The sequence below is a fragment of the Notamacropus eugenii genome, chromosome 1, assembly GCF_028372415.1.
Source record: "Notamacropus eugenii isolate mMacEug1 chromosome 1, mMacEug1.pri_v2, whole genome shotgun sequence".
In the NCBI taxonomy this organism is placed as follows: Eukaryota; Metazoa; Chordata; class Mammalia; order Diprotodontia; family Macropodidae; genus Notamacropus; species Notamacropus eugenii.
Window position 1 is genome coordinate 40,398,476 of NC_092872.1, and position 12,779 is coordinate 40,411,254.

At 41.2% G+C, this 12,779-nt stretch overlaps 1 protein-coding gene across 2 annotated transcripts in view; it reads left to right on the top strand.

Moving 5' to 3' along the window:
• The first annotated feature begins 1,304 nt into the window (after nt 1-1,304).
• Nucleotides 1,305-12,779, top strand: part of GLIS3 (GLIS family zinc finger 3) — a 592,145-nt gene continuing 580,670 nt past the window's right edge. Inside the window, exon 1 of one of the 2 annotated variants that reach the window (XM_072597414.1) lies at nt 1,305-2,031. The gene's annotated coding sequence lies outside the window, so the exon portion shown is untranslated. The remainder of the gene's footprint in view (nt 2,032-12,779) is intronic. The other variant, XM_072597422.1, reaches the window with a different exon arrangement.

A 12,779-nucleotide genomic window follows, 5' to 3' on the forward strand; every position in this document is an offset into this window, starting at 1 on the left:
TGATATATTTAGTACCACACATGCACACACGCAAACACATTTGTCTCTCTCTAGATAGCACACAGTGGATAGAGGGTTGCACTTGGAAGTCTGTAAGTTCTGGGTTCAAATCTCTCATCTGAAACTTAGCTCCATCACCACAGGCAAGTTATGGCTTAAGTTCCTTGAGCCTCAGGCAAATTCATGAAAATAAATTAGGGACATGCCAGTGACCCATTTGGTGGAGGGAGTTCTCACTCCTAGAAAATCCCAGGTCATTTAGATAGTTTCCATCTTTCTTTTTTACTTTCGGCCAATCAAGCCTTCTTAAAGTGTTTTTGTCTGTTGTAGTTTTTCGAAGGATAATTGGATCAAAACTGGAAAGAATTTCAGAGATAATATAGTCAAATAATTACAAAGTTGGAAAGGACCTCAGAATCAAGTCCAGCCCTAAACCGAACAATAAACTCATTTGCAATTTCCTCAAGAAGTGGTCACTTAACTACTGCTTAAAGACCTCCAATGAGGAACCACCTGAGGCAGTCCATTTTACTCTTTGGACAGCTCTAATTGTTTGGATGCTTTTTCTCACATGGAGCCAATTACGAGGCTCCCTTCCACTTGGACCCATTGGTCCTAGCTCTACTTTCTGGCGCCAACCAGAAGCCCCCTCATTTTCCAGGCAGAGACACTGAGGCCCAAGCTGGTGAACTGAGTTGCACCAAGTCATCCAGCCTAGTTCCTGGGAGGCCTGGAACTGGAATCCAGGCGTCCTAGCTTTTGGTCTTTTCCAGGTACCACAGCTGTTTCCCTTTGAGCACCTAGGTTTAATGGAGAAGAAAGCACTTTGTAAACATTAAAATACCCAATAAATGCAAGTTATTATAGCCCAAGGTCATTCTGGTCGTTCATTCTGGGCTGGAATTGAACCGAAATATTCAAATTCCAGATCCAGGGCTCTTCTCACTGCATGAAGCTGCTTCGACTTCAGGGCCCTCCCTTCAGGCCACTGAAATTTCTCCATCTCAAAAAAAAAAAAAAAAAAAAAAAAAAGTAAAACAAACAAGAAAACAAAACAAACAAACAACCAACCACGACAAAAATGAGGTTCAGTCATCAAGTGATGTCTTTCTTCTGACTAGTTTCCCCGTCTCCCTATGTGCATGTGAGTGTGTGAACGGAGAGAGGGAGACACAAGCTCAGCCTTTGAATTAGCCAACCGGGTGACCAGGCACTACCCGCCCCTTTGCCCCCCTCCCACCTCCCTCCCCTTTTCATTCCTCTGTTGCTCCCTCCCTCCCTTCCTCCTCCTCCTCCTCCTCCCTCCCCCTCCCCGCTCTGGCTCTCGCACTCAGGAAGCGGCTGGCTGCTGGCCCTCACAACTAACTCTCTCTTTTACTTTCTCCCTCCCTCTTCCCAGTCCTTGCGATCCCCAAGTCCACGCAGCCTTGGGAGAAGAGGCACAGGGTAGAGAACACCGCTGCCGCTGCTGCTGGCTTCCCCCCTCCCAACTCCTCCCCATCCTCGGAAGCAGAGGAGCCTCGCACCCCTTCCCCCCTGCCACAAACCTACTCTCCCCCCCTCCCCCCCCCCCCCCCCCGCAATCATTGGGTATCACCCGCCAGTCCACAACCTCATCATCAACCAGACTGGCTAACTTTCCCTCCGTGGACAGGGATGAGCACAACAGGCCAGGCACAGTGAAATGGAAACTTAACTTTAACATATATTTTTTAATTTAGATTTTTTTGGGGGAGGGGGAGAATGAACTGATGCCCAGGGGGCATCTCCTCTTAGACGTGCCCACGCAGCCCCAGCGAAAAGCACCCCGGCTGGGTTTTGCTGCCCCATTCCTCAGCTCGGATGGAAGTTTGCATTTCCAAAGGCCAAACCCTCCAAGCGTGCTGAAGCGCTGGGAGCCAAAGTTGCTGCCTGATACTCAGCCCCTTGCGAGCAGGGCTGTCATTCTCTCTGGTGGAGAGGAGAGAGAGAGGCAGCCCGGGGAGAGGAAAAATGCACGTTGAGCTTTGTTGTGGAAATCCTGGTTACCTGGTAAGTGGATGCCATAGGAACTTCGCTTGCAGGCAAGAAAGTGAGTGGGGGGGGGAGGGGGAACCTTCCAGCTTCCAGGGACCTGTATGAGAAATAGTTTTCTCTGGAAACCCTGTGCGGACGCACTGTTTCAAGTGTCGTGTCCTTCAGTCCTATTTTTTGATGAGGAAGCAGCTTTTTAAAAAACAGTATTATTTTTAAGACGCGGGAAAGGGAATATACTTTTCTTGTCAGTGGGGTAAGAGAGCCCAAAGAGTGGGAGTCAGGGCGGGACGGAGTGCTCCTGGACCGCGGTAAGAAACTGGAAAGTGAAGAGACTTTAAAGCAGGCTCTGGAAAGGAGAGGATTCTTTTTTTACCGAAAGGACCGGCTGTTGCTTAGAGATCAGTTCAAGTTAAGGGACTGGAAGGCATAGTCTGTGCCGACCGAAAAGTTTGTGTGAAAGAGAAAGTTTGGGGAAGTAGGTATTGAAAGGGTGATATAAGTTCATTCTTCAGACATAGACTGACGATCGATCTATCTATCTATCTATCTATCTATCTATCTATCTATCTATCTATCTATCTATCTATCTATCTATCAATCTCTACCTACCTACCCACCTACCTACCTGTCCAGCTCTGATCTATATCATAGCCTATTTGCCCCATATACGTGTATAACAGTAGCAGATACGTAGTATTTTGTACACACATTGTTGTAGCAAATAGACCCCTTAGGGGTGCTTTATTTAAACCCACGTGTTTGTTGATATACGTGAAAGCAGTGTTGGACTTGGGAGTGGTTTTTTACAGCAATATATTCCCACTATAGGGCTTCTCTGCGTAGGTATCCATACACACACCTGTGTCCAGTATCCTTGAGTGTTGCCAGCACACAGACACACTCAGACACAAACAGCCCGCTGCATGTGTCACCGAACGTTTACGTTTTGATCGTGCATAGCAAAATGTCAGGACTGTTTTGAAAATGTCTCATTTTCACTCTAAAAGGACTTTGTCCCGCTTCAGTCTCCATAAATTACCCTTGTGTGTTTTTGAAGGAAGTCTGTCCAAACTGCTCTCCGGAAAGCATGAGTCTGCAGTTCGAGTTCTTGGGCACGCACGCACACACTCACACACACACACAACACACACACACACACACACACACACGCACGCACACAAATGAACATGCACACTCAGGATCCTGTTCTCTCCCCCTCTCCGTCCCCCAGCACTGTGGTGATGTAGACTTCCAAATTACTCACTTTAGCTGACAAATCGGTCAGGGAATGAAGAAACAATACTGTCTGGAAACTTTGGGGGCGCGTCTCCTTGGTTTGGAAGGATTTGTCATCGTGTAGATGATTAAGTTAGGTACCTGGAGGGAGAAACTTTGGGAAAGTTCATTTCCGGTTGTATTATCTCCAGGGTGTTGGGGGTGGGAGTGGTGGTGCAGTGGCCTGGCTCAGGCTGGGGCTCCCACATCTACGCAGTTCCCGTCTTTTGCTGCACCTTGGCACAGGGGTTCCTCGCTCAACTTGCCCCAGGCTGGGGGCTGGGGCGGGGGGCGAGGGGGTGTATGCGCCTCTGGGGTGGGAGGCATTTGGGAAAGGGAAAGGGAGCAGGCCCGGACTTTATGTGCCGCTCTGGTCCGGGTAGCCATTCATGAATGTGACTTTATTAAAGGGTTGCTGAGCGAACCGGAGCCCTCCCGGCAAAGGGCTTATTCAGTCCGGAGTTGCACAACAGGAAGCCTGGGCGCTTTTTGTTTTGCTTTGTTGTCCTTTCTGATAGGATAGATTAGTTTGGTGACTGTGACGAAGGACTAGGAAGGGAATGGTCTCCCCCCATCCCCCCACTCCCCCAATCCAGGCTTTCCTTGCTCTTTAACACCCCTCCCGCCTCCCATGCTGGCCTTCCCCAGGTAGCCAAGGTGGGGAGAGGAGCCCTTGCAGAGAGGGCACATTCACCCAGCCCTGGGCACATGGGGCTTCGGGCTACTTTCAGTCAGCCCAGAGATTGGGGTATGAGAGGTTGGCATAAAGGGGCTCATTCCTTTCTTTTCCCTTTTGCCCCTTTCAAGTTCCTGGGATAGTCTTTGAGAGCCCGGCCTGGATTCAATCCTGGGAGACCTGGCATCCTAAGGGGGTGGGGTGCCTCTCCTTTCTGCCACAGGCTCAGTGAGCACTGACTTTCCTCATCTCTCCTTTCTCCTTTTAGGCACCCTGAACCCCTCATCCCCTTTTCTCGACAGGCTCTGATCCTGGAATTGCAGGACAGTTTCTCTGCCCATCCCTGCTTTGCTGCATGAGCGCTTACTGTGCCTTTCTTGGGTCTCCCCACCACGCTCCCTTTCTTTTGCCACAGCCTTCTCTTCTTGCTTTGAGGCACCTCTGCATCTTTTTGTTTGTTTTTTCCAAGGTCGAAGACAGGTTCTCTTCTCATTTCAGGTTGGGAGAAGAGAACTGGGGTGCCTCTGTTAGGAGGGAAGTTCTTGGGCTCCCTCCAGCGGTGAAATTACTTCTAGTTTGTGGGGCACGGGGGAAAAATCACGTCATTTTAGTTTACTAGGTTGGTTCATAGGGCTGAGAATTGAAAGGGCGCTTATGGATGATCTAGTTCGTTCTCCTTATCTGAAGCATGGGGAAACTGAGGACTACAGAGTTAAAACAATTTGCCCAAGGTTACATATTTGCTAAGTGGTCAACCTAGGATTTGAATTTGGATGACTTCTTTTTTCTAATAGTCATCTAATCTAACACTCTGTTCACCTCAGTTCTCCACACCCCCCACCCTCTTTACAAGCAACAAAAGGGGCTAGGGAAGTTATGTGACTCCCCTAATTAGAAAAGTGACTGAGTCCAGATGGTAAAGAAGAAGCTTGCTGTCAAGAATTTCATTCACTCAGTATGTATTTATCAAACCCCTTCCATAGACAAAGCACTGTGCTAGAGACTCTTTGGAAGATGTCAAGATGTGAGGTACCATGGTGTAATGGGGAGAGCTCAGGACTTGGGAGTTAAAAAACCTGTATCCTAATCTCACCTCAGACTTTTACTATGTGTCTGAGCTTTAAATCACTTGATCTTTCTGTACCTTAGTTTCCTTATGTGTTAAATGAGGGGGTTATATGACTTCTAAAGTTGCTTTCATATCTATGTCAGTGATACTATGAATGACTCAGCCTCTGCCTTACCTTTCTGGGCCCTCAGAAAGCACCTTTTCCTTTCTTCCCATTATCCTCATCCCCTAGCCAAAAAATAGGCTCCTTACACCTCTAGTTCATAAAATCTTAAATCTCATTTTTTAAGAGTTTCTAATATTATTTCTGGCTCTTCCACAACCTTTCTACTTGAGGAGTCAGCTGAATCTCTCTTTTTTTTCTCTCCTTCAACCCTTTCCCCTCCCATCCCCAATCCCTCAAACTAGGCCTGTCCTTTTCTTTAAAGTACTAATAGTTTGGATCAGAAATAGCCACATTTTTAGTTACATCTTCCTCCTATTCTCTCTTTTCCTGAATGGTCCAGGTTCTAATTCTCTGGACTTCTTTTTCTACTGTAACCCCCTCTGCTTCTTTGAAGTTGCCTTTTATCTTTTGTCTCCACCCATTAGAATGTAAAACCCCTTGAGGGTAGGGATGGCCTTTAAAAATTTTTTATTCTATGTATATTCCCAGTATTTAGCACTGTGTCCAATACTTAATACTTGTAGACTTGGTATGAGAAGGCTAACTGTGGCTATTACAGTGTTATTGAGGGTTGTCCCTAGAGAGTTTAGAGCAGTTAGGAGGACAGAAATGCTCATAGTATCATTGTGGAAATTATAGGTCACTTTAGAAAAAGTGTAAGTGAAGGTTTGATACTGGGTGCTATTTGTAAATAAACAAATATCTCATAGGGCAGTTAGGTGGTTCAGTGTATAGAGTGCTGGGTTTAGAGTCAGAAAGACCTGTCTGCCAGTGTTCAAATTTGGCCTCAAATTCTAGCTGTGTGACCCTGGGCAAATCACTTAACCCTTTGTGCCTTAGTTTTCTCATTTGTAAAATGAACTGGAGGAGGAAATGGCAAGACACTCCAGTATCTTTGCCAAAAAAAACCAAACCCAAACCCAAATGAGGTCACAAAGAGCTGGATGTGACTGAATGACAACATCTCATAAGTAAATATAGCAAGTAAATATTATAAATAAGTAATATTTCATAAAATGAAATTTTAAAAATGTTTTATAAACCTTAAAATACTATTTAAATGCTGATTATTAATACTATTGTTTGTAGGACTAAGAACATTCCACAATAGTTTTAAAAATCACTTCTAAAGAGCACCAATCTTCATATATCCCTTCATATATTTTAATACCATAGTGCTAAGGTGAATTTTGAAAGTAAAAATAACATTTGGGGTTATTTTATAGTCTTTGTTATTTCTATTCCCCCAGATCTGACCTTAATAACTAAATATTATCTAATTAATATTAATGTGACTTTAGCCCTTGATAAAAAGATTTGTCCTGTGAAGTTTGAATTTAGGCAAAGGGCCACACTTGAGGACCTAGAGGGCCACATGTGGCCTCAAGGCTGCAGGTTCTCCACCCCTGCCCCAGGAGATTATAAACCCCTTGAGTCCAAGGATTTTTTGTTTCTTGTCTTTGGATTCCTAGCACCTACCACAGTTCTTTGTATACTGTAGGTGCTTAATAGTTGACACTTGAATTGTAGCCATTTTAAACATGTTCTCCTTATTTTATAGTTTGTTAATTTCTTACCTTCAGTCTTACTTGCTGGAAACAGAAATTAGGGAATGCAAGTAGAACTAGAAAACTATTGTTTAATTGTTTTTCCCTCCTTGATTTGCTATTGGCTAATTAGGGGAAATATTCTCTCCACACGTCTACCATGGTAGAATTTCAGAAAACTCTACTCCAAAGACATAGATGATGTACATTCTTGGGACGTGTCAAGTTCCTGGAGTATATTTTTGGGAGAAATTCATTGATTATGAGAAAAAAGAAAAACACCTTTTTGTTTGGTGGAATCCACAGTGCCCTTGAGCAGGACAAATTAACTCTAGACCAAATCAGGGTGGTAGGGCAGGAGGCAGGTCTCATGGAAAAATATCCAGCTATTTTCTATCCATGATGTTCCTTTGCCAGCTTAGATTAGTGTTCAGAAGTATTGATCCTTCCTCCTTTTGTTTACTGTTGTCGAGAGATAGTGTGGGATATTGGAAAGAACGCAGTATTTGGGTTGGATACTCTAGGTTCAAACTGATCTGCTACTTACTGCCTATGTCTCCTTTCTAGGTCTCAGATTTCTCACCTGTGAAATGTAGGGGCAGAACTATCTTTTCCGATCCCTTGTAGTTCTGAATCCTATCAACAGAATTGGGAAAACCTCTTTTTTCTTTGTTTTTTTCTTTTTGTTTTATCTTCTTTGTTCTCTTTTTGCAGTTTTTGTTTTACATCCCATCAAAGTAGGTTGTACTCCTTTCATTAATATGGATCACAGCCCTTCATTTCTTGGGTCACTAAGGCTTTGAAATCATCACCTGGTGGCCAGCCTTCTGGTAGTGTACTTTTCATTCAGCTAGACTGATTCTTGGACAGCAAACACTCTTAGTCACTGGGCCAATTCTCAGAGTTTTACATCTTGGTAGAAACTACTAGAATTTCTTATGTACTGGCTTAGCCTTTGAGAGTTCAGGGTCATATCCAAGCCATCTAGACCACTCAGAGCAGGACTTTGGTGGAAAGATAGCACATATCCCTAGAACTCTGATCACCTTTCTGCCCCCTTCATTCGGAGGTCTCTATTGTATTTATCTGTTTTAACATCAAAGATCTATAGTTGGAAAGGACCTTAGAAGCCACAGAGTTCAACATCTTTGTGTTAGAGTTAAAGGAACTGAGACTACCCTGGTATGTTATTTGCCCAAGCTCCCACAGGTAACAACTGTCAGAAGCAGGATTTGAACCCATGTTATCTGGCTCTAAATCTAACCCTTCTTTCCACTTCAGGCTACCTGTGTAACTTGGACAGAAGTAGAGTTCTTCCTGCTGTACCACAGGATTTCATTTTTATCTTTATACAAAGATATGTAGATAGATAGGTTTATATCTGTCTATCTATATCTATATCTATATAAAGTGCCTACCTGACATAATGCTTTGTGCATAGTAGGTGCTTTATAAACATTTGTTCCAGTGAATTAGTTGAATGATGAACGCTTCCCAGTTATATGAGAAAAAGATTTCTAAGCCCCAAGTTTTCCAAGATGATGGACCTTCAAGAAAATTTAATGCAACAAAATCACAATACACTGGTGAACATCATCTTGAGGATGTTTATAACAAGGGTATCTCATGTAGAAGTCATTTAATTCACACTTGCTGAGTCTCCATTATATGAAGAATAGTGTATTAGGTGCTATGTAGAAGACTAACAAGAAACAGAAAACCATTCTCTGACAATGAGAAACTTATAGACCATCTAGCAAACTCAACTTTGCTTGGTAGGACTATGGAATATTTTATTAAAGGCATGGCTAGTGAAAAGGAAATGATGATCACAATGCTGCTTTATTAAAATAGTTTGTGCCAGACTAACCTCATTTCCTTTGTTGACAGGATTATGATACTATTAAAGTCAGGAGAAGGCTATAAATATAGTTTACCTAGATTTGGGCAAAGTGATTGATAAATTTTCTTATGTTATTCTTGTCGACAAAATGGAGGGATATAGACTTCATGATAGTACAGTTAGTGGAATTTGAAATCAATTGTGATATTGCCAGTGGAGTGGCCCAGCATTCTGACTTTGGCCCTGCACTTTATTTTTAATGTATTTGCATTTATATTCTTAAATATTTCCCAGTGCACTTAAAATTTTTAACATTCATTTTTCAAAATTTTGAGTTCCCAGTTCTCTCTGCCGTGCCTCTACCCCACTCCTTGAGAAGACAAGCTATATTATATCATCTATGAATGTGAAGTCATGTAGACCATATTTTCATATTAGCCCTATTGCAAAAGAAAACACACACATGTACAAACCCAAGAAAGATAAAGAAAGTGGAAAAATATGCTTCAGTCCATGCTCATACTCAGAGTTCATCAGTTCTCTTTCTCTCTGGAGGTGGATAGCATTTTTCATCATGTTTCCTTTGAAATTGTTTTGGTTGATTGTCTTGATTGGAGTAGCTCAATCTTTTACAACTGATCGTTACTATCCTATTGCCAATATGGAGCGCAAAGTTTTTCTAGTTTTGCTCATTTCACTTTGCATCTGTTCATATAGGACTTCCCAGTTTTTTTCTAAAAACCATTCCACTCATTATTTATTATAGCGCAATAATATCCAAGCACAATCATATATCATTCTACGCTTTAAAAAACATTTTTCTTCATGATATGTAAAGAGACACAGAAAAGGTATGCTTTTTGAGTCTGAAGTTGTTACAAAGCTAGGAGAGATAGCTAACATGTTATATGAGAAAATCAAGTTGCAAAAATATGATGGTTCAAATCTAACCAGATCAACTTTATTAAGGAAAACTGTAAAATCTGTAATTGGTTTTAAAAATTTAAGAAATTCAAGATGAGAGATATCTGACTAGATAGAAGTTTATCTGAAAAAGACCCAAGAGGTTGAGGTGGACCACAAAACTCAATATGAACAGTAAGTTGAATGACAGGCAAAAAACATAATGTCTTAAGCTGCCACCCCAAGAAGAAAAGTGTTTAGGAGGAGGGCAGTGATAGCTTCACTCTTCTCTGCTCTGTTCTGACCACATATGGAGTATAGTTTCCCTTTCTAAATGCCGCATCTTAAGGCAGACTTCAGTAAACTTGAGAATATCCAAAGGAGGGCAAGCAGAATGATGGGCATGTCATATGAGGGTAAGATACAGCTTGGGAAGTGATGAGATTACTGAATTTTTTGAATTTGATTTAGATTTAATTTGAAGGAAGCTTCAATGACTCCCTATTGCCTCTAGGATAAAATACAAATTCCTCTGTCATTTAAAACCATTTATAATCTGTCTCTAGTCTATCTTTCTAGACTGATGGTGCATTATATCCCTCCATTTCCAGCTAAATTAGTCTTTGTGATGTTCTACATAGGAGATATTCTGTCTCTCATTTTCTTGCCTTTGCATGGTTCCCCATTCCTGAAGTGTTCTCCCTCCTCAGCTCCAATTCTTTGAACCCTTAACTCCAACGCTCAGTTTAAGTACCTCTTTCCTCTACCTCCTTTAAAAATCTTTTCAGAATTTCTCTATTGTTCTTCCTGGAATTCTATTTTGTGCATATTTTATATTTATCTGGGCACATGTTATCTTATAAAAATGCAAATATCTTGTAAAATGTCATGTCTTGTACAAATGTAAACCTCTTGAGATTAGGGACTGTTTTATTTTTATTGTTGTCTTTGTAAACCCTCTGTGACTGGCACAGAGTAGGTACTTAAAAACCCTTGCTGACCTGAACTGATGGAAGGAAAATCTCCCTAACTTTGAAAGAGTTTCTGAATAACCAGGTCGATCTGAAAGTGGAGTGAGCTGTCTCAGGGAGTAATAAGCTCCCCTAACTGAAGATCCTTAAGGAAAGGTTGGAGGACCATTGTTGAAATGTTTTAGGGTGGATTCTTGTTTGAGTGGTGATTAAATTTAATAGCTTCTCTGTAATATTCTGTGATTCTGTGAGATTGAATACATAAAAATGAAACTGATTAAAGAACTGAAAAAGTAACATGAAAAGTGCAAATATAATCTAAATGAAGGGGAAAAAAGCATTTATTAGATGCTTACTATGTGCAAAGCATAATTCTAGGCTGCTAAAGACAAATTCTAATCACCTTTCAAGGTTGAACTCAAAAATCACTTTTTCTATCAATATTCTCTATCTACCCCAGCTCACAAATTAATGAATAATTGACATAATGAGTTGAATTCAGTGTACTCTTCAGTTAATAATTTAATGAATGAATGGGTTCTATATAAGCTCTATCTCTTCCCCATGACTGTTATCTTTACTGGTTCTTACGTTAATATTTCAAAGATTTGTTGTTGTTTTCTATGATTTAAGCTTTCTTCACTTATGCAAGCCACAGTCACTGGTGATTTAGAAAGTAGTTTTAGAAAGATATTATGGCTGAAGAATTTGTCACCCAGCGGACAGAGTCAGAAATATCTGAGTTCGAATCTGACTTCAGATATTTCTGAGCTCTGTGATCCTGGACAAGTTACTTAACACTCTGTTTGCCTTAATCTACTGGAGAAGGACATGACAAACCCTTCCAATATCTTTGCCAAGAAAACCTCAAGTATAATATGGTTTATAGGGTCATGAAGAATCAGACATGACAGAATGACAAAACAACAACAAACCACCTCATACTGGACAGTGGACCTTTGGGAATTTATTTATGTGTACATAGGAACAGACTTAGAGAACGTCCCTGGACCCATGACTGAAGTCTTTCCAGGTTATTGCAAAGGGGAAAGGGGAAGGGAATCAACATTTATCTGGTACCTACTATGTTCCAGACACTGTGTTAAGTACTTTGTGCAAATATGATCTCCTTTGATTTGGGAGTTTCCTACTATTGTGTACAGTCTTTGAAATCTCAGTTTCCCCAACAGTATGATGAGTACACATTTGAAAAAAGACTTCAGTGGTTACTCAGTCAATCTGGGAGATCACTGATAGATATAAGAAAGAGAGTTGAGTGTAATTTTGCTTGAATTAAATGGATTGAATTGGATTCTTGTGGTAGCTTTTTAGGTGGATGGTCATCATTTGTGTGCCAGGGTCAAAACAGAACAGGATAACTAGTAGATTCGAGTAGTATTATTTCTGTGAAAATCTCCATCTTGAGGAAAAAAGAACAGACTTGAAAAGTGTATGAGATAGGAGATACTCGTTGTTAAATGATAAAATAGATTCACAAACACAAATCCAGTTTTAATACTTTGTACAAGCAACTCTTGGAAATACTGCATAGTAATGAGCGTTGGAACAAAAGAGTGGTAGGCGTAGAGGAATGGTGAGGGAGGGGCACAGAATCACAGGAACTTAGAGACAGAAAGAACCTTCTAGCTTACTTCTTCTGACATTTCTTTTTACAAATGAGGAAACTGAGGTCCAGAGAACTTCATGTTCCCCTTTGGGCACAAAACCAGATGATCTGGGTGAGTCATGGTCGCCAGGGGGATGTTAGTTTGATTGATCTGTACAAGAAAAAACCTTATGGTATCATTCTTCTTGGTTAATCTTTAGGAATTAATAGTAGCAGTAATAATAATAAACAGGTAATATTTATATAACACTTTAAGGTTTGTGCTTTTTAAACATCCTCATAATCACCTTGGGAAGTAAATGCTATTATTATCCCCAATTTACAGATGAGAAAATTGAGGCAGACAAAAGTTAAGTTAATTTGCCGAGCAAGGGTCACACAACTAATAAGTAGCTAAAGTTAGGTTTGAACTCAGGTCTTCCTGACCTCAAATGGATGAAGTTAATATTGCAATGTTGTCCTTGGGCAGATAGGGTCAGAGTGTATGCAGAGCAAGACCAAATCTTCCTTTTTAAAGAGATTTATAAAATTTTCAATGCATCATTATTTCTGAGGTGCAAAAGTGGTATTTCTCTGTTATTTTAGGCATGTTAAATACCACACACCACAACCAGAGGCCACAGATATGTAGGAATTCTTGTTATTCCTACGTGTGAAGGAATGGATTAATATTTTCCCAGTCTTTC